The sequence below is a fragment of the Pseudoliparis swirei genome, unplaced genomic scaffold, assembly GCF_029220125.1.
Source record: "Pseudoliparis swirei isolate HS2019 ecotype Mariana Trench unplaced genomic scaffold, NWPU_hadal_v1 hadal_26, whole genome shotgun sequence".
NCBI classification, from domain to species: Eukaryota; Metazoa; Chordata; class Actinopteri; order Perciformes; family Liparidae; genus Pseudoliparis; species Pseudoliparis swirei.
In genome coordinates, this window is record NW_026613262.1 from 1,055,129 (window position 1) to 1,077,333 (window position 22,205).

The following is a 22,205-nucleotide window of genomic DNA, read 5'->3' on the forward strand; positions in this document are numbered from 1 at the left end:
AGAGCATTTTTTGCATGGCACCCATTTGGGATCTTTTCTTTGCCGTTCTTCTTCCCCCTTTTAATTTCTGAAGCATACAGATCCCCTTTTCCCCACATCACAACCCATTTTACTTTTCTTTTGAAATTTTTTTCCGGGAAAGCCTCTTGTGCCCAGCTTGGGCTATGGCCTTTCCCCCCTTTTCTGGTAAATAAATTAAACCCCCTAGCGAACTGTTTAATTTTTTTCTTTAAACCTGTTATTAAGTAATATTGTTGAGGAGGTTAACAGAGTCTAAAAGGATGATGTTTATGAGTGCTGTTAAATAACTTATGTAAAAGACAGATGTCAGGCTCTTTTTATATTTTGGGATGAAAATTTTGATTTTTATCGTCTGAAAATCTAATAAATGAAAAATGTTAGCATTAACCATTTGCTTTAAATTTGGTTTTGTCTCAAAAAAAAAATCAACTAAAAGGGGAAAAACTGTTGAATTAAATATTGCATAAGGGTTTTCAATACATATTTTTAATTTCTTGTAAAAAAATCCTGGGACACTAACAGCTGAGATTTCACAGATGTCAGTGGACTCATCCACATAACCCCACATGGTGCCTTATGTATGGCTTCATTTAGCTGGGTTAGAAATCCTGAGTTAATTTTTCCCTTTTTTTTGTGGCAGAATGCTGACATGGGTTTTTGCTTTATCTTACCCAAAAACTCTTGTTTTGGCCGTCAAGTAATGTTTCACCACCTCATTCTTTGAAACCCTCCATCAGTAAAGGGTTTTTTTGTGTTAAAATCCAAAACTCTGGGGGAACACTCATGAGCCTTGTTGGGCAGTAAACTTCCAACCTGGTACTGTTCATAGGGCTGTGAGACCACTTACTGTGATCTCACTTGGTTTGAGTGGGTATGGTTCAAAACCTTTATGTTTTGCTCAAAATTTTTAAATTGCCACTTTTAATAAGTCCACTTTCTGAACATATAAGACACACGGGTTTTTGGGCTCCTGTGGGAAAAACAGAAATGAGTCTGCCTTTCCCGGTTAAATGCTCTACCTGTAAACCTTTTTTTTTGGAAGGACATTTGCCTTACTTTTTCCCTTTCTCACCCCCTTTTCTCAACTTTCTCCCGCAGTCGTCCGTTTCTCTCCTTTGTTTTCTGATTTTCTTTTCTTTCACCTTTTTCAAGTGTAACCTCCTTACTTTCTCATCTGTCTGCTGTTCTGTTGAGCGTAATGTTTAGCCAGAAGGGAAAGATTGGCTGAGTGGTATCACGGGGGATGGCAACTGCATGCAATTGGTCTGTGCTTCCCCATCCGCAAAACCCTACCGTAAAGACTGCGCCCCCCCCCAAAAATTAAAACATCGGGTTTTTAAATCATAACCTTCTGTTTTGGCTGGCGGTCCTCCATCCCTCTGTAAAATTTCCGCCATTAGTGACCTGGGTCTACACCTTCACAACTATATTTCATTTATGATAATATACTGTATCTAATTACACAAGGCCATTTTAGGACCCAGGTGAAATAACTGTTTAGGAAAAACTGCTTTTTAATGCTGGGTATACTAACCATTTGTTGCGCTTTGTAGATATTACAATACATTTGGAAAATGATAGTGTCGTTGTTGGACCCCAGCAGTGTATATGGTTTGGCATTATATTATTTGAGTTCTGATATTGGGCTTGTTTTTTGGGCTTTCTGTTTTTGTCATTGGGCTGGTTTTTGTCACACAGACCCGGCAACCCTGGCTGCAGGTAAGAGGCGGAGCCACCCTGAAGAGGGGAGCGTTGCGTCACACCTCGAAACCACACGCTGGTCCGGCAGAACATCAGAGCGAGTACTAGTTCTGCTTTTCTCAATTCAAAGTGACTTCATCAGAGTTCTTACAAACACTGGTGATACATCTGATTATTTACACCTGTAACCACCGGGATTAACGCAACACCTTAGCTTTAGGGGTTCGATCTCACCACGCTTTCAAACACGCCTGGTAAAACGTGCTCAGAGGCAAGGCGCAGTCAAGGTAATACAACTTCATTACAAATGGAGTCAAGCAGACGTCAAGGCTTGCTGTGTTGTAGGGATGAAGAGGAGTAGAACGCCTACAAAAGCGGAGGTTATACCGCTAATATGAGTGTCTCGTCAGTTTGCCTTTACTTTTGAATTTCCCGCCTGCTCATACCACAAGAAAACAGGAAGGAGAGCCCGCCCTGCTTGATCTGGATTGCTGCTCGGCCTCTTGCATGATCCGATTATTGCATTGGGCCTCTTGTTTTTGTGCTCAAATCTTATTGGTTTTCAAATATATGGCAAAAGAAAGATGAACACACTACATATACAAAGATACTCAGACAAAACCATACACAAAATAAATTATATATATATATACATTTGTTAGACACGCGAAAACCTGCACACAGTATTTTGTTGATTCATTCTTCAACATTTTAGTAGTCTCATATTCATTCTTTGGCCTAATCTAGTTTTATTCAGATGCTAAGAACATGAGATTGCTGTATTCTTATGCAACCTTGATGGCACTCTATAGAATACACGGATCATTAGTGGTCCCTTAACATTTTCTGAAATATAAACAGTAAAGGCATCTCTAAAGTAGGTGCAAACTCATTATTTCTTCATTATTTTCACAGTTCTTTAACTCACTTTTGATTTATTCTTGTGCTCCTTTGCAAGAGGAGCGGTTGAGTCTGTCGGCACGACTTTGATCTTGTTTCTTAATTAAAAGACATACAACAATTACAACTGCTTTTTTTCCCCTTTTCAACAAATAATAAAACCATTTAATATAATGTTCTTTTCTTCCTCAATGTGTGTAGATATGGTTTCAAACTTTCTGCCATCTGAAGATCAGTTCCGTGCTCCATCTGTCTGGATGTGTTCACCGATCCAGTCACAACACCATGTGGACACAACTTCGCAAAAAGTGCATCAATGATTACTGAATAACAACAACCAGAACATGTGTCCACTGTGTCGTAAAAGGTTTTCTTCTCAAGACCTGAGCTGCTCGGGTCAACACTTTGCTCTCTGGATGTGGTTTCAGTTCAGACAGTTTGCTGAACAAAAAGCCAGAAGAAGCAGCAGCTCAAAGCAACAAGAGTCCAGACCAGGAGAGTTCCTCGTGACGCCTGCACTGGAACCAAAACTGAAGGCCCTGAAGTCCTGCCTGGTGTGTCTGGTCTCACTGTGAGACTCACCTGAGCCTCACCTGACAGCTTCACGCCTGGAAGAGACATCAGCTGATCAACCCTGTGGAGAACCTGAAGACAGATGTCTGAAGCATCTATAAACCTCTGGAGCTGTTCTTGTAGGACCGACTCAGGTGGTGTCTGCATGCTCTGCACTGTGTTGACCACAAGATGCACAATGTTGTTCCTCTGAAACAAGAATGTAAGGAAAAAGAAGGTGGGAGCTGCAGAAGACAGAGGCTGAAATTAGGAGATGATCCAGAAGAGACGCCTGAAGATTCAGGAGGTCCAACACAACGTGAAAGCTCAGTGGGAGAAGATGCATCGAGAGAAAGCAGAAGGTGTTCAGGTTCACCGGTCTGAATGAGTCTGTGGAGAAAACTGAACGAGCTCATCAATACGAGCAGAAGAGGAGCAGGGGAGCGCCAAGAAACAGGCTGAACACGCCATCAGAGAGATGGTACAGGAGATCTCTGATCGGATGAAGAGGAGCACTGAGGTGGAGAAGCCTCCTCTCTGAAGACCACCTCCACCTCCTCCAGAGTGTCCAGTCCTCAACATCCACCATCCACCACCCACCAAGGACTGGTCTCAGGGGTCAGTGTTCCTCCAGCATCACATGGGGATCAGAGGAGAGCTGTGTCTCAGCTTTCGAGGGGACGCCAGTAACAAGAGAGATGAAGACGCTGGTTGAAGTGAAGATGAAGAAGTTGGTTCCTGAAACTGAGCTGAAGAGGTCCGTAGTTTGCAGTGGACGGACTCTTGATCCTGAAACAGCTCATCTTAAACTCTCATCCTGTCTGATGATGGAAACAAGGAACATGCTCAGTAGAGCAGCCACGCCTCCTCGGACAATCCACAGAGGTTCTTCTCATTTGTCTCTGTGTCTTAGAACACAGAAGTCTCTCTTCAGAAAACTTATTACGAGGTCTGCTAAACAAAATTCCAGCCGGGCTTTTAGAGGGTCAGAGAGTCGGTCATCAGGAAGGGACCCATCACACCGAGTCCTCAGAACGGCCATTGGACTATATGTTTGATAATGGAAATGAGTACAGAGCTAATGATGATCCTTCAGTTGTTTTTCTCCCTGAAGTTCGGGGCCTCAGAAGGTGGGTGTTTAGGACTGAGGAGGGTCTGGTCTCCTTCTATGACGAGAAGCTGCAGCCTCATCTACTCCTTTACTGGCTGTCTTTCAGGAGAAACTCCTCCCATTCTTCGGTCCCAGTCATATCATGATGGTATAAACCTGCTCCTCTGATCATCTCTCCTGTTGGAGTAAACTAATCACTCTTGGTTATTGTAACACTTTTCTTCAAGGAAGAGCATAAATGTACATATCTTGTCTTAATATCATGCAGTTGAACTGACATCTTCCTGTTTACTGTGGTGATTGATTTTACACGCCATTATGAAATGTATCCCTACATATAAACACATTAAACTCTGCTTCATGACACATTAATGTAGAATTTCAATCAAATCTTTGTTAAATCTAAGACATTTATTTCCTATCGCTCAGACTAGCATCCAGGAAAAGTAAAGCCTGTTGACAGAAGTTGTTTCATGACAACAAATTGTATTCTGTGACTTTCATAATAAAAGAGTTTATGTCAAACAAGACTTTTTGAAAATATTTTACAGTTCTTACAAGTCCATCTGAAACCATGGAGTCAATTGACAGAAATGAAATGAAACTATTTTGTACGGTTTACAATGTTACCTGTAAAACATTTCATGTTTCCAGCTTCACAAATGTGGACGCTTTGCTACTTTTCTTTTTAATAATGTTAATAATGTCACGCTTTAGTCATAATGTTGAGGTTTGGCCAAACAAACATTGTGAAGGTGTTGTTCAGGACGCCGACTGGACACGAGGAGTTGAGTCCAGATGTGGGTCGTCAGGTCCCAAGTTCTCAGGTACAGAAATAAAAGACATTGGAAACAAGTTTTCACTACGCGTTATTTATGATTAAACGGATGACACAGCGATCAGCAAGAAGTAGATCGAGGCGTAATTTAATAAAAAATAAATAATCTCACAAGACACAATCAGTTCGTCCACATTGTTTTTATTTTCCTACAGAGTCAGTCTCTCAAAATGACTAAACAAAACATTTCAGCACTTTTTAATAAAAGTTTATGAAGCCTGAGAAGAACAGAAGACCGATAACAAACTAATTGAAACAATAAGATTTTGGCGGGAGAGAAGATTCTGTTTCTGGAACGTTCCACGACTGATAAAGGAACCGCGAGGACGGAGTAACCCTGGTAACGATGTTGCCGGACGGGAGAGGGGGTTGTTATGATCCAGATACTCTTCATACCCCAAAACGGGTCATTTAAGTTAAAAGACAAACACACACGACTGTCATGGATAAAACCAGGAATAAAAACTAAATTCCACTTCCGAAGTGATGGACGCCGGCCGGCGGATGGAGGTGTCGAGGCGTTGGCGAGGTCGTCACGGTGAGGGTCCACGGGTAAAGAGGGAGGAGGAGGAGGGCCGGGCGGTCTCTCCTGGTCCTCATGTCGCCCCGCCAGACTCTGGCGCTCACGACCGCTGCAGGACCGAGCACAACACACAGCGGGCTAGTCTCTTCTCGTGGCCCGCTGTTATGTTCTTCGTCTTTGTTCCCGCGTGGAGAACCGGGCGACTCGCTGGAGGTCCCGAGGAGCGCTAAATTCACTACCTGGTTGATGCTGGGCAGCTTGGAGAGCAGCATCTGGAAGACGGGCGGGAGGCAGAGTCAGCTGCAGCACCTGCAGCAGTTGCATGCGGGCGATCAGACACGCACACGGCGATGGCGTTGGTCAGGTGGTCCATTCACTTTTCTCTAGTCGCCTGTGGAGCGCAGCACAGACACGAGGGCGTGAAGACGCAGCACTCGGGCGTCTCACAGGAAGCCCCTCTTCTTCTTCTTCTTCTTCTTCTTCTTCTTCTTCTTCTTTTTAGGCGGCTGGCATCCAAACTGGTGCATTACCGCCACCTACTGCTCTTTCTCTTTGGCGAATCAACCAGGAAATATTCTAGCACTTTATCCCCTCAAAAGAAAAGAAAATAAATAAATTAAAATTAAATAAAAATAAATCCTAAACTAAAGAAGGAGCTTCTGTCAACTTCAGTGCCAAATTCTTCTTCAACCCTGTCTCCTTCCAGATACTGCAGCATCCCTTCCTGCCCGGCAAGGATAATGCATCCCTCAATGTAACCCTCCTCCTGCCAGCCTCCTCTTCAACTCTGCCTCGCCGCTGCTTCTACATTTCTGGCAATGCCACATGACATGATCCACCGCTTCGCTGTCGTACTTGCACACTCGCACAGTCCGGGTGTTTTTAATTAATTGCATTGTTTTGTTTAGCTTTGTATGTCCAATCCTGAGTCTACTCACAATATGTTTTCTTCTCTAAAAGTAAATATTGTTGTCCTCCCCTTGTTAACCTCCTTCTGAATAGTATACAGATGTCTTCCTGTGCCTCCTGCCTCCCAACTGTGCTGCCATTCCTTCATAATGTTTATTTTTTATAAGTTCTTTAGCTTCTGATTTGCTAAATAAAATGTCCTTCTTGTTCTGACATTCCAATGCTTGCTTTGCTAGTTTGTCTGCTGCTTCATTTCCCTTTACCCCTCATGTGCCCGTGGCACTCACATGAATGCTGCTACCAACATACCCATATGCTTAAGACGGAAAAGTGCTTTTGTGTATTTCAGCTGATTAAGTCCTGCCTGCTGTTAGATGTGAGTGATTGTAATGATAATGCTGTTGAACTGAATCCAAACAAATGATGACCCCATCTGGACCCTCCTCCACCCACTGTAGTGCTGCTAGAATGGCCAATGTCTGGACTGGATACACCATTAGATGGTCCGACGATCTCCGCTTGACTTCATCACGAAAAGATGGGCTGGTTTAAGACCGCACACCGGTTCTACCCGGCCCAGGATCTTTTCGATCCATCCGTGAACATCGCCGGAGTAAATGATTTTATATGTCGTCTTTAGACGATCCTCCACCATTCCTGCAATATTATCACAATGTTTTTGGCAAGTGTTGGGTTTTGTTCAAGTGAGAAAAATTGATCAACAAATACTGAGGAGGCATAACCAAGGAGGTGTTACTGATATGACGCGACGCCGTAGCAGTGGATTTGATCTGATTCAACATCATCCCATCTCCTTGCAGATTGTCCACGACCCACTCATCGCCGAGCAGCCCCGGGTTGTCCCTTTGCATTTCCCAACCCGCATGAGCTCCCTTTGGTTGGCTGCTTGTCCACGGAATGCTCCTTCTTCAGATTGGCCCAATAGCTCAACATTAACTGTTTGCTGCCCCCCAAAATGCAGCAGCATCTCACCCACCTCCACCTGGAGAGCAGATGTGACTTGTTCTCAAGCCCCCACAACAAAGTCTCAGAGCCGGAGATTAAATCACATCCAAACTTTTTCGTGACGACGTTTTGCCGCAGTTCCAAAACGCTATAGTACCCATCATCAAGAACTGATCACATCAGCGCAATATCAATATTCTTTTCATTGCAGGCCTGTTGGCTCCCCATTCCGACCCGGTTAGACACCTTCATCACATTTAAAAATATTTGTACATTTTCTAACTATCATCTGAATCTGCTCATTCCATGTTAGCTTATCATCGAACCACATAATTCCCCTAGAAACTCAAAACCTTCACTTGTTCAATAATTTGCCCATATAGCTTCAGCTGAGTAACCACTCCTCTTCCTAGTAAAGCAGATTGTTTTAGTTTTTCCCACAGAAAACTTGAATCCCCTACGCATAAGACCATCTTTCCAATTTCCACTTCATTCACGGCCTCCTTGTACCTTCCTTTAATGTGCTTCTATGTTCTTCCCCTCTTCCATTAACGCCCATCATCTGCTAATAGGGATCGGCCCAACATCACTCTGAACTCGAGGGAACACATCATTCAATCATGATGGAGAACAGTATTGGACTGATGACATTCACCCTGAGGTGGGACCATTCTCCACCGGTATCTTCCTCGAGAAGTGCTGTCCCAACCCTGACTTGGATAACTCTGTACAAGTAAAAAGTCTTTCATCCAATTGTATACTCTGCCCCTGTTCCCATAATATTCAACTTAATTGAATCAACCCTTCCTTCCAAACTATTATGTCATAAGCTCTTTTCCACATCAAAGAACAACGCCATCACTGGACTCCTTATTCACCTGGGCTTTTGATTTCTGTCTCTAAACAACAATTGGGTCCATAGTTCCTCTACCTTTCCGAAACCACTTTGATGAGGTGCTATCATTCCCCTGGTTCTTCCATAATAATAGCTTAATCTCTCGGTTATCAATCTCTCCATCATTGTAACCTACATATGAGGTTAGTGCTATGGGTCTATAATTTGTTGGATTTGATGTAAATCTTGCCTCGGTCTCGACTGAATAATCACAGCTTCTTTCCATGATCTAGGAAGTCCTCCCCATTTCCAAATGTTATTATAAAATGATACCAATTTCTTGGTCATTGTTAACCTACCTAAATGCTTCCAGCATTATATATAACATATTTCATCCTTCCTGGTGATGTCAATCTGGCTCTTCATATCCCCTTTAACCTCTTCCAAAAGTAAATGGGCAATCCATTGAACCATTAGTGTTGTCTTCTTCTTTCCAGAGCACCAGGATGTTTTAGCCGACCGCGGTCCTTTCCTCCCTAATTTCATCACCTCTACAGCAGTGGGAAAGGTTACGCCCGGGGTTACGAGCCGTGGGCTGGACTCGCCCGACTGTACGTCACATCTCGCCCGCGGGTGATAAGGGGAGAATTTTATTTATTTATATTTTCTTTTTATCTAATTCTTATATTTTTAGATTGATTCTTGGTGGAATTGTCGATCAATGCAAGTCACACCCGGTCCATGGGTGATAAGTATGTTGTACAAAAAAGAAACTGCGCCAAACCGTTACATTACCGTAACCGGTACCGGATCGAAACGCAAACGCACATTTCGGTGCGCTTTCTTCCGGTGCCTGAGCCGATTGAAATTGAAAACGCCATTGTTGTGAACTTCTCAGGTGCACTCCGCCCTGTCAGCAGGTTGCAGCCTTCCTCATATTTAAGTGCTTGACAGCCGGAGGCTGCGCCTGCAGGTGTGACTGGCGTGAAATCCGCAGGGAGCACACCACGCTAGGTTGGACGACGGGAGATTGCTTTCACCGTCCGCCTGAACATCGGGAGACCCGATGATGACGAGCAGCCGAACTCAGATTAGTACCCGGAACGTTGATTGCAAGTCTTGGCATTCATAAAAGTAGCCCAAGAAATAATAAATTGAAGCCATTATAACTTTGTAAATAACCCCTAAAAGGTTTATTGTTTTGTGTGTCGATTGCCTTATTTTGTATCTTCTTTTATTGGTTTGATGTATGCCTTTTATATTGTATTCTTTTTACTGGTTTTGGTATATGTTTTAATCTACTTCCGGTTTGAGCTACATTTGACTTTTTATTTTGAAATGTTAAAAGGAAGCGCACCTTTATTTATGTTAATATACAAACTTTGACAGTACGGCTAAATGTTACGGACGGATGCAACCATTTATTTAAAGTTTGGATAGTTGTAATGGACCTGCATTGAGGCTATCTTACGGTGGTGACAAGGAGGTTTTAATTCAAAGGATTTGGTTCATGTTTATACAACGGAAGAAAGGAACAAAGAAGTTCACCAGCAGTAAAGTCTCACGCCGATTGATATACGGGATCCGCTATAATAACCATGTTTAAGCTAGCTAGGCTTGCGCGCTTGTACGCGCCACGAGCGTGACAGTCTGGGTTAGCAGATGTGTTGGTGTCCAGCGTCTGCTGTATTCCCCGTGTTACCGGAATATAATGACGGAGGAATAAAGCCGTTAAGGCCACTTTGTTTCAGTGTAACTGCTGTCAGAAGCAAAACTTTATTTGTCACGTGTCATCTTCAGTCCCACTGATTGGTTGTTCTCTTTGCCCATCAACACAGTGACAGGTTAACCCTATAAAGTTCGGTACATGACAATCACATATCACCTCATAATGGAGAACATGTATTGTGTATGTTAACAGTCTGATATCCGTTGTGTGTCAGTGCTCCATGATAACGGCTTTACAGGGAATATGGCCAAAGAGGTTTTAATGTCCCTCATTGTGCGCTTTAAAAAAAAAGTATCGATTCAGGCACCGTTTTGCTTTCGGTATCGTTTTAAAAGTACAGTTTAGCACCCGGTATCGTTTTTAAAGTACCGGTTTAGTACGTATCGAAAAACCAAACGATACCCATCCCTAAAGGGGAGAATATATTTTTATTTAATATAATTTTTGAATTTTCGTGGAATCTGTCAGTTGGTCTGCTTCTTCCCGCCTCAGCTGAAGCAGCCCGGGAGTGCTGCTCGAGATGTCGTTCTCAAAAAAGAGGACGGTTGACACTGAAGGTCTCATCTTTCAGGAAAGATGGAGGGATCAGTATTTATTTTGGGAAGTAGGAGGCAAACCCGTGTGTCTTATTTGTTCTCAACAAGTGGCTGTAGCTAAGGAGTATAACATAGCTGATGATATGAATTGTTATATGAATTTGATGACATCAATGTGCTTTGTTGATATGAATTGTTATATGAATTAATCTCATGTGAGTGTGGGGGGTTATGATATGTTTGGGATATGTAATCTCAATTTAAACCAATACAAAATACAAAATAAAAATATATAATAAAACTGTTTACACTTGTGTTATTTATAGGAAATGTGTTTTGTTGGCACCTATAGTCTATTTTGGTGCATTTCTAATTTATATATGTAGGCTACTTGCATGGATAGGAAAATGTTACGTTTTTAGATGGTAACTGTCTCCTGCTTTAGGCTATGTAATTGTAGGCCTCATTGTGAGGCAATTTTGGTGCCAATGCAATTTCTTAATGATGTGGCCATCATGAATAATTTCAAATAGCCTACCTATCCATGTGTTGAGTCAGTGTTTGGCCTTTTCAGTCCGAAAGTGTTATCCGGCCCCCTGAGATCTCACTTGTAAGAAATCTGGCCTGTCCAATTTCACCCTGGCATCCCTGTTTCACAGGAAGCCCCTCCCCCAGGGGAGAGACTTTAACTCGCTGAGGACCAATGAGAATGCACGCGGGCGGCAATCAAACTGAAGGTGCAGCCGGTGTCGGTGCGAGGAGGCGTTACCCTGAGCCAGCAGCTCCTCCCCCAGCTGGATCTCCTCCAGGAAGAACTTCTGCACGGCCTCGGCGTCCTTCAGGTCCGGGAGCTGCAGGACAAACAACGGTCAGCCACGGGAACTCGAGCTCCTCGCTCGGGTCCTTCCGGGTCCCTGAGGTCAGACCTCACAGGAGGTCATCGCCCGGAGGGAAGCTCTGACCTGTGAGCCAGTTGAAGTCCAGCTGCATGCTGGGAGAAACGCTCCTTCAATCCCCATTATCCAATAAGGAGCCAGGAAAAAGCAACCGGCTGATCACTGACTGCTGCCTTCAGAATAAAAGCCTAAAAATGATGCTGACTGCTTCTACTACAAATATAATCATCAGTTACATAGCATACAGTGTAGATGTTGACATGATGTGATGAAGACTTTGTAGAGAAACCACACAGCTCACTAATCTGCTCCGAGTTGATTGACAGGTGATATCAGGAAGTGATCCAACAGGTGTGAGCTCACCTTCGCCATGCCCGCCGTCTCTTTGGTTGCCTTCTGCTTTCTCCGCCCTGCCACACACACACACACACACACACACACACACACACACACACACACACACACACACACACACACACAGGTCACAGTCAGACCAACGTTTTACGACATTAAAAACAAAGACAGTTGAGACACATAAGTCCACTTAGAAGACAAACTTTGTTTTCTTTCTAATGTTTTTAACTATTCCTTTAAAGCGGTGGCTCTCAAACTGTTTCTGTGGCGCCCGACCTTGAAGAAAGATGTTCATGCCCCACCGCCCAACAAAATGGTCTCTGCTGACTTTTTAGTGAAAAAAACGTTTTGTGATGACTCCATCTGTGCCTTTTCAAATAATAGAATAAATACAATTGCAATTACATTCAAGTAAACCAAATGTGCAATCACTTTGTGAGAACAATGCAAATAAAGTGATATACTCAATATACTCTCAGTTCATCCTCAATGTTGAGCTTTTGTTTTGAAGGGCAACAGCAGAGAAAACTCCAAGCATGTACCTCAGTGGTCGCCAACCCGTCGATCGCGATCGACCGGTCGATCTCGGAGACGTTCGCTGTCGCTCTCAAAAATGAAATGAAAATAAAATCAGAAACACATTGTTCCTCATTCTCGAAAACGTTAGAAAGTGTCTTCTGAAACGTTTTCTTCCTGACTGGAAGATCGACGTCAGAAAAGATCTCCGCCTGATTTTAATGAACGCCTGAAAACGGGTTCTCTAACACAGCGGCGTGGTCAGATGTGCGCCCCGAAAGAGGGGAATGTAGTCCACAGTGGTCCTACAGGTGGGGCGTGCCCCTCTAGTGGGGAAAGTGGTACTACAGATGGGGCGCAGGGGAAATGCAGAAAGACCAAAGGGTTTTGATTTCATTCAATTATAATTAGGCCAAATAAAAAGGCCTCAAGCTGCAAGTCCAGTCTGGACAGTCGTTTTCTTTCAACGCCTCAATAGGTAGATCTTGCCTGTCACGAAGGCCGAGGTCAGGGATCTTGGGCTCAAAAAGGTTGGTGACCACTGATGTACCTGAAGGTTCAGGCATTTCAACATATATTTATTAACGACTACGTTTTATGTCGGTGTACTTGCACTTGTGTATTATGTGAAGATCTCTTAAAGCTCTTTCTGCATTTCCTCCTGCCGGTCTTTCATAAGAGCTGCAGATAAGAGTGAATAAGAAGTCCTCATGATGTCAGCAGTGTTGGAATAAATGTTAAATATTCAACTACAAAGTAGAAAAGCATGTTTGATACTTGTTTTGAATCATACTGGGATGTTTGCAGAAATTGATTGGATGGCCCTACCCAAAAATATTTCACCTGCCGCCACTGGCAGACGCATGTGTGTGAGTCACAGGGAGGTGAAGGTGAGGTTTACACCCACAGAGCTGCAGGTAAGAGGCGGAGCCACCCTGAAGAGGAGAGCTGCTGCGTCACACTCAGGAAACGAGTTACGGTCAATGTTCACATTTAATGACGTTCGACAATTAAATGCAGTTTAAGAATTCTTTAACTAGTTTCCTGCAAGAAAAAAAATCTATATCAATAACATACGGCCATTTAGTTTGTTTAATAAAAGAACAAAGACCCGTTCTTTGGGAAAGGGAACCTTAGATTGACTTCTGTTGTAATCTGGCGCTATAGAGAAAGTTACAGGGGGCGGGGCTGCCCGGGGGGGTAGATAGAGCTTCTGTTGGGGACTATTTTCAGCGGCGGATGAATCGACATCTGGTGCTGTCGTGTGTTTGTGGCAGCAGGGACGGAGAATTGAGTCTGAACCTGACGTTTAACGACAGTGAGAACAAGAAGGAGAACTCTCGCCGCGCTCGTCCTTCACGTGGTTTTGTGTTTTCGTGGCAGCCCGTCGTGAAGAGCACAGAAGCAAAGGAGCCACAGGAGGAAGCTGCAGAGGTCAAAGGTCAGAAGAAGAAGACGAAGAATCAAAAGCCGCTTCCGGAGAAATCGAAGCCGACCAGAAGCTGGTGACCAGGTCAGGCGTTCAGGGACATCTTTCGATCTGTTAATCCACGGAGCCGCCTCTCCTGGTTCCTCCTGTCTTTTTTTTTGCATTTGTAAATAACGTTGTTGTTATTTATATATTTTTCTTAACTAACAAGTCTTTTTCCTGAAAAATAAATCCTCATTCCTTCTTTTCCTCTTTGATCCCGTAACATCCGCCCCTCTCACTTCTTCAATGTATCGTCCTCTCTCTCTTCTTAGGAGATCAGTTTACAGAACGCGACGAGGACGAGCGAGGGAAGAGGCCGCCTCAGAAGAAGAAGAGGAAGGCGCGGACTGGAGACCAGTGCGGAGCACTGGGTGATGAAGAGGCACAAGCTGAAGGCCAGCAAAGAGGAGGAGGTGGTGAAGGAGAAGAGGACGGTGTTCGTCGGCAACCTGCCCATCAGCTGCAGCAAGAAGGTCCGCAGAGAGAGAGATGATGTTAGAATATGTGAACCAGTCGTTTACTGTTAGGCCCCGCCTCCTCATCCCACAGGAAAGAAACACAGTTTATAACCAACTACATTTGAACAGCATTTAATGAACATGTTTCAATCTGTTGCCTTATTTAAATATGAAGACTTTATGAACTTATATTTAGTTTGGACTAACGAGCAGACCTCAGATCAGATCCGAGACCATTGCTGTTTGCCTTCTTTAAAAGAAAAGCTTTATTCCTGGCTTGTTGGATGTTACGTAGCAGAGAGGAAGAACCTGACCCCCCCCCCCCCCTTGTGTTTCAGACCCTGACGGCCCTCTTCAGAGACGAAGGATCCATCGAGTCCATCCGCTTTCGCTCTGTGGTAAATAATCCCACAACGCGCTGATGGAGCCGGAGCCGTCTGGCCTCGCGCCGCTCAGACACTCACAGCTCACATGATCAGAGCACAAGGCGCCGTCGGCCGTGCTCAGCGGCAGCTCCACCCGAGTCCACCGGGGAACCGGGACCGCCATCAGCTCCTGATGCTCTGCTTTGTTGCCCCCTGCAGGTCCGAGAGGACCCCCTGATGTCCCGTAAAGTGGCCGTCATTCAGTACGTTTCTGTCCCGGTCGGCTCGGTAGAAATGAGACTTGATTAACTCCTCAAATGTTAAACTCTGTTTTTCTTATTTCAATACTTCCCAGGCGCAGAATTCACCCCAAAACTCAAAGCTTGAACGCCTACGTGGTGTTCCACGACGAGGCCACGGTGGCCAAAGCGCTCGAGAGGTCCGTGACTCGGAACCTGAATGAAATCGACGGACGCGGGAGTCGCCGCCTCGCGGCTAACGGCCGACGGCTAACTTTTAAATCTGCTCTGTCCTCGGCCGACAGGAACATGGAGATCGAGAAGGACTTCCACATCCGGGTGGATAGAGTGACGGAGGGGCCCTCGGGGGCCTCGGTGAGTCGCCCGCAAAATCTGTCGAAAGTAATTGTTTTAAAATCAAATCTGTCAAACTATTTGCTGACGCTGTCCGTGTCCTGCAGCACGATCACAAGCGCTCCGTCTTCGTGGGGAACCTTTCGTTCGGTGAGTCTCTCGCTTCTGCTCTTTAACGCTGACGTTTGCGTATTGCATCAACGTTGACTGTGTGTGTGTGTGTGTGTGTGTGTGTGTGTGTGTGTGTGTGTGTGTGTGTGTGTGTGTGTTTAGAGATTAAGGAGCTGGCTTTTCGGCGGCACTTTGAGGAGTGTGGCCCGGTGGACGGTGCGATTGGTGCGGGACCAGAACTCTGGGCTGGGGAAAGGATTCGGTTACATCCTGTTTGAGGTACGGCGACCCGGGCGGCGCCTTTTCATTTCATATTTTTTAAAGTCTGTGTCGTCTTTGTTCAGGGTTCGTACGGTCATGGAAAACCTGGAAAACTCATGGAATTTTAAAATGGTCATTTCCAGGCCTGAAAAGTCCTGGAAAAACTTACATCATAAAAGTTTTGGAAAAGTCTTTTGAAATGTGTTATAATGACATGTTCATTTACCCCGTGTTTGAAATAATTAATGTGATTTTTAAAGAAAGATGCTGAAAATATAAACGGCGCGTACCAATCAATACGCAACATTAAAAAAATAGTTTATGTTTATACCGAGATTTCAGTTTGGTCATGGAAATTTGGTGAAAAGTCCTGGAAATCCACCGGTCAAAATGTGTAAGAACCCTGTTTGTTTCCACGCCGTGTTTTCCGTGAGGGTTCACGTCCCCCGGTTTGTCTTCCCGCCGCAGAGCGCCGACTCGGTGCAGCTGGCGCTGGAACTGGACGGCAGCAAACTGGACGGCAGACCCGTCCGGGTGAAGAGGGCGGAGAGGCAGAAGAATAACACTGACGCCGCCAGGGGCCCCACGAAGGGCCCCACGAAGGGCCCGGGGGGGCAGGAGAGAGGAGGCGGTTGGAAAGGTTTCAAGTCTAAAAAGAAGTTCTCTGGAAACCAGCAGGCGGCGACCAAGAGCTCAAACTCCTTCAAGGGAGAAATGGTGGATCCAAACAAAAAGAGTCAGAAGAAAGGACAGAAGAAGAAGAAGAAACCCAGAACCAAGAGGGCCGTTCACATCTGATGTTCAGCTGGTTTTGGGTTCTCACTGTTGGGGAAAGCAAAAGGTTTTTTTCTGGAGACATCACAACGTATTCCTCATAACATTGAGACCGCAGACAGAAACCTGAGTTTACTGTTTTAATGTTTTTATTGGTCCCCAGCGTGTGGATTCAGGTTCTCTTTCTCATCCATAAAGACATTTCCACCTTAAATCGCTGTGTTTAATAAAAAGTCACCGCACTGCTGTTTCATTCTGTTCACCATCTTCATGCTAGGCTTTGATATTATTTGATATGGACATCGCAGTGGCTTCATAAGTGTAACGTACATTTAATTGTTTGAAGCTAAATGTTAATTTACAACACCTGTCCAAATGGAGGCTTTATATATATATAAATATTATATATATATATACACAAATTACAAGTGTGTTTTCTCTTCATTTCCACAAAGTCCATAAGACAGAAACACAGACCCAAAGAATGCAGCGCAACGTTTGAGTGTTTTCATTGGACACCAGGGGACCTCAATGCATTGTGGGATTCCAGACCGGCAACGCAACAACTTGAGGGTTGAAAGTGGCACAAATATTATGGAGGACTCAAAATGACTTAAGTATAAATAAATAAATAAATAAATGCATGAATAAATAAAGGAATAAATAAATAAATGCTCAAATAACTGTATACATAAATAAATATATACAGGAATGAATAAATATAAGTTATAAATCAACAGGACATCATTAAATAAATATATTTCTACATTTCTGTATTTCTTCATTTATTTATGTGACATTTACGTGTCCGTATATTCAAATGAGCTGGGTCGGTCCGAACCTCTGTCTAAAGCATGATTGGTCACATGTGTTGTGTCTTTATGCTCTATGTATAAAGTCACTGTTATAGTTGTATACTATTCGTGGGTTATCTAAATCACTGTTCGATACAAATGCACGGAGACGAGGATGCAGCACAAGTTAGATCTTTTACTCCCGGGTTAAACACACACAACTGCCAGGCATGAACAAACGATCACCGAACTCTGTAGTGGTGACAGTCGAATATGCTCGATCCAATATACCACATCCCTCTTTTCCGACTGAGAAGTGGCATACATATCAGTTACCTCAACAGTTAACTCTTTGCTTACCATTAACGCTATGGCATCAACATTAAACTTGTCTTTTCTACTTGCATACTTCAATGGTTGATAAAGCATGTTTTCAATAAACATTTCCAAACCACTTTCCTGCTAAGCATTCTGTAGAAACATTTAAGCATTTAGAACATTCAACACTCTTGAAACATTTCAGATTAAACACTCCTCATTCTCTTTCTCTTTTTCGTTTCGTTTTTTTATTTTTTATAAGAAAAACACATTTGAATGAGCAAATAAAACATTCCTGAAATCAGTCGTTGAATCTGGCAGGGCGTCTAACCGCTCTGCCGCCCCTCGTGTAGCATGTGGGTGTCCTGCCTGTAGTCACAGGAGGAGGGTTGTGTGGTGGTGAGGCCACTGACACAGGTGCTTGAGAGGGTTGCATCTCTGAGTCCAGCTGTTCGTCACGGTCCGTGTCTATGAACAGACTCGGGTGTATCTTCCTCAGATGTCGCCGGTTCCTCCTTTGCGTCCGACCTGCCGGCGTCTGCACAGTGTCGGAGCGTGGTTCATCTCGCTGTCGGGTGACAACAGCAGCTCCCATGTGCGGTGTCTCCTGAGGTCAACACTGGGAGGCTTTGCACGCTGATCATAGTGTTGCTTTTAAGGAACTGTAGGTTCTGTATTTTGCTGTGAAGATGCTGTGGGTTGACTGTGTCCGCACGGCACTGAACACGGGAGTGTGCTCAGAGAACTCTTCCCATCAACATCTGTGCAGGCGACTCATTCAGTCCCGTCACCGGTGTGTTCCTCAGAGACAGCAACACTAGATGTGGGTCGGTGCCGCTCTGCGTTGCCTTCTTCAGCGCATGTTTTACAGTCTTTATGGCTCTCTCTGCCACTCCATTAGAAGAGGGAAAACCTGGGCTGGAGGGTGTGAGTTTGAATTCCCATGAAGCTGCGAAAGATTTCATCTCATAACTGGCAAATATGTGTATTATGGCGCGGCTGTGTCCAGACGCCGTCGAGGTAGCTCCGCGGAGATTGTGCGCTCTTTTTAGTTTTTGTTTATTTTTAATGTTTTCACAAACACATCGGCACTAACAACAGCATAGACCGCACCGCAGGCACACTTTTGGACATAAACTTTAGAAACAAGGGTTTTTGTCCACTTTTTCCATCGATCCAGCGTGGCGGCAGAGATTGTACGGCGAACCACAACAACAACAGTGGAGCAGCTACTACGGGGGCGAGACGACGAAACATCGAGGGAAAATGGCGGGTTGAATTGAACAGACTGAGAGTTCAAGCCCACAAGCCCATCGTCCCCCAGCATCCTTCTTCCTCACGTCCTGTCTCTGGAAAATAAGATGGATGATGTTGAGGCAAGGATCAGATTCAACGGGACATGAGGGACTATAGCATCTTTTGTCTGACGGAAACATGGCCGACCTGACCCGCTGGTGCGGATCGAGTCATATGCCCAACCGAGTCCTTTCTCTTTTTCGTGCAGACAGAACGGAAGAGTCTGGTAAATCTAAGGGTGGAGGGTTTGCTTCTTGACTAACAACAAGTGGTGCGACCTCATGACATTAAGACTCTTTCGTTCCTCGCGAACCTGGAACATCTGCGATCTCATGCCGTCCATTCTACCTTCCCGGAGTTCAGCTCGGTCATCACCACAGCCGCTCATATACCACCACAAGCGGACACCGACGTAGCACTATCGGACCTACATGATGTTATGTCGTTATGTCGGCATCAGAACAAGTATCCCGACGCGGCTGTGGTGGTGGCTGGGGACTTTAATAGGGCAAACCTAAAAAGTCATGCGAACTTTCACCAGCACATTACGTAGTACCAGAGGGGAAAGAACGTTGACCACTGCTATCGCCATTCAAGAGAGGCTACAGGCTGTCTCTCCCTCCGCTCGCAAATCAGACCATGCCGCCATTTTTCCTGCTTCTGGAGTACCGGCAAAGATCGCGCAGAAGCGGTAGTGACGAGTGAAACGAAGCGGTGGTCTGACCAATCAGAGGCTGAGCTACAGGACGCTCTGCGTTCGACTGGGACATGATCCAATCCAGTTCCAGTGCGTCAGCGAGTTGAGTAGCAATGAGCCTCATAGCAACGCTAGCAGACACCATCGTCCCCACCGGTAAAGTTAGGTCTTTCCTAACCAAAAGCCGTGGGTTGATAGATCCATCCGTGAAGCTGTGAACGCCCGCATTGCTGCCTATAACTCCGGTCTTGTATCCGGCAACATGGACAGTACAAGGCAGCGGTCTATGGACTGAGGAGGGCGGTGAAGAAGGCCAAGAGGAGGTACCGGACAGTGGAATCACAGATGGAACAGCGCGACACCAGGCGCCATGGCAGGGGCTACGGACTATCACAGACTACCAGAGCAGACCCAGCTATGGTGAGTGCCCGGCGCATCCAGCGGACGAATTGAACTCATTTTATGCACGGTTTGAGGCTAGCAACAACAGCGCTAGCTCGGGCTAACAACAACACGTTAGCGTAGCTGAGGTGAGTTCTACCACTGGGGATGAACACACACTCTGTGACCGAGCACAGTGTGAGGGAGGGCTCTGTTGAGGGTGAACACCAGGAAAGCTGCAGGTCCAGATGGCATATCTGGTCGAATAGTGAAGACCTGAGGTAACCAGCTAGCTGCAGAGTTCGCCACAATAGTCAAGCTGTCCCTGGCTGAGTCCGTGGTCCCCGCCTGCTTCAAGAGGTTAATAAACGTCCCTGTGCCCAAGAATGCTTCTCCAGCATGTATGAATGACTACCGACCGGTGCCCCTCACCTCGGTGGTCATGAAATGCTTGAGAGGCTGATAAAGGACTACATCTGCGCCTTCCTCCCTTCCTCCATGGACCCGCTGCAGTTTGCTTATCGCCCAAACAGATCCACGGATGATGCTGTCTCCCAGGTACTGCACACCACACCTCTCATCTGGACAGACAGAGGGGGGGCTGTGTGAGACTGCTGTGCATGGATTATAGTTCAGCTTTCAACACCATAGTCCCTCCAGACTGGCCGGCAAGCTGATGAGCTGGGACTGAACACCCCCCTGTGTGCTTGGATCCTGGACTTCCTGACCGCTGCCAGGCCACAGGTGGTCAGGTGGGCAGACTACCTCCAAATCCCTCACCCTGAATGCACAGGATCCCCCAGGGTTGCGATCCTCCAGCCCCTAACTGTACTCCCTGTACACACACAGACTGTGTGGCCAGGTTCAGCTCAACACCATCATCAAGTTTGTGACGGATGACACAGTGGTGGTGGGCCTGGATCTCCGACTGTGACGAAGGCCTACCTGGAGGAAGTTGCTGATCTGTCACTCTCTGGTGCCAGGACAACAGCCTCATCATGAATGTCACCAAAACTAAGGAGCTGATTGTGGACTTTAGGAGGGTACAACAACAGAAGCGCATTACGATCACCACTGGGGATTAGCAGGACTACTGTGGAGAGGGTGAGCGGGCATAAATACCTGGAGTCATCACCGAGGATCTGACATGGTCCAGCGAACACAGACACTCTGGTGAGAAAGGCAAGACAGCGCCTCTCTACCACCTCAGGCAGCTGAGTAAATTTAAAGTTTCCCAGAGGATCCTTCAGTCCTTCTACTCTGGAGCTGTAGAGAGCGTCCTGACAGGGGCTAAGTCTGCACAGCCTGGTTTGGGTAACTACTCCGCTCAGGACAGGAAGGCTCTGCAGAGTAGTAGCGCGTATTTCATTGAACGCACTATTGAGCTTCCTCCCCACCCTGCAGGACTTGTACACCAGGAGGTGCAGAACCAGAGCCGGCAGGATCATGGAAGGATCCTCACCACCCTAACAACCAAGACTGTTTCAGCTGCTGCTGCGGTCAGGCAGGCGCAACCTCCGTAGTCACGCTGCAAGAACAGAGAGACTGAGACGGGTTTCTTTCTCAGGCCATCAGGACTGTGAACTCCCGACCTCACCAGGACCCCACATAGACCCACACAACTGCCCCTCTTAGGCACACACACACACACACACACACACACACACACACACACACACACACACACACACACACTTACTGGGGCCACGCGAATACTTGTTTTTATTGTAAATAGTGTGTACTTGTTGCCCTTGCACATTCCTGCTGAGCATTGCCACTTTCATTTCACTGCACACCCTGTGTGTGTATGTGACAAATAAAACATCTTGAATCTTGAATCTTGAAATGGGACATGATCACTCACTATCTCCCTGGGAATCCCGTGCCTGGCAAAAACAGACTTCATCTTCCTTGGATCACTGTGTCGGCAGTTTTATCAGACAGGTTCAGCACTTCAGGATATTTGGTCAGGTAATCAACTAACAACAGATATGATTGACCATGGAGCTCCAAGATGTCGGCTCCGACTTTCATCCATGGCAGTTCTGGAATCTGATGCGGTCTGAGTGGCTCAGCCTTTGGGCTGTAGCTGCTGGCACTGCATGCACTTCTCCACCATCACCTCCATGTCTTGTGCCCGGCCAGTAGTGAGCCGATTTTGCTGCTTTGCTTGTTCCCCCCTCTGGCGGCCTTTCCAAAAAAATGCTCCCGGGTCGGGGGCGTGCTTTTTTTCCCAATCAAGTTTTTCCTGTTAATTTTCCCTGATGCCGTAGTGTGTCGCCTGTCCCGTTTTTTTTTT

The 22,205-nt window shown here is 45.6% G+C and overlaps 1 pseudogene; it reads left to right on the top strand.

Moving 5' to 3' along the window:
• The first annotated feature begins 13,626 nt into the window (after positions 1–13,626).
• Positions 13,627–16,663, top strand: LOC130191016 (RNA-binding protein 34-like; annotated as a pseudogene).
• The last annotated feature ends 5,542 nt before the right edge of the window (positions 16,664–22,205 follow it).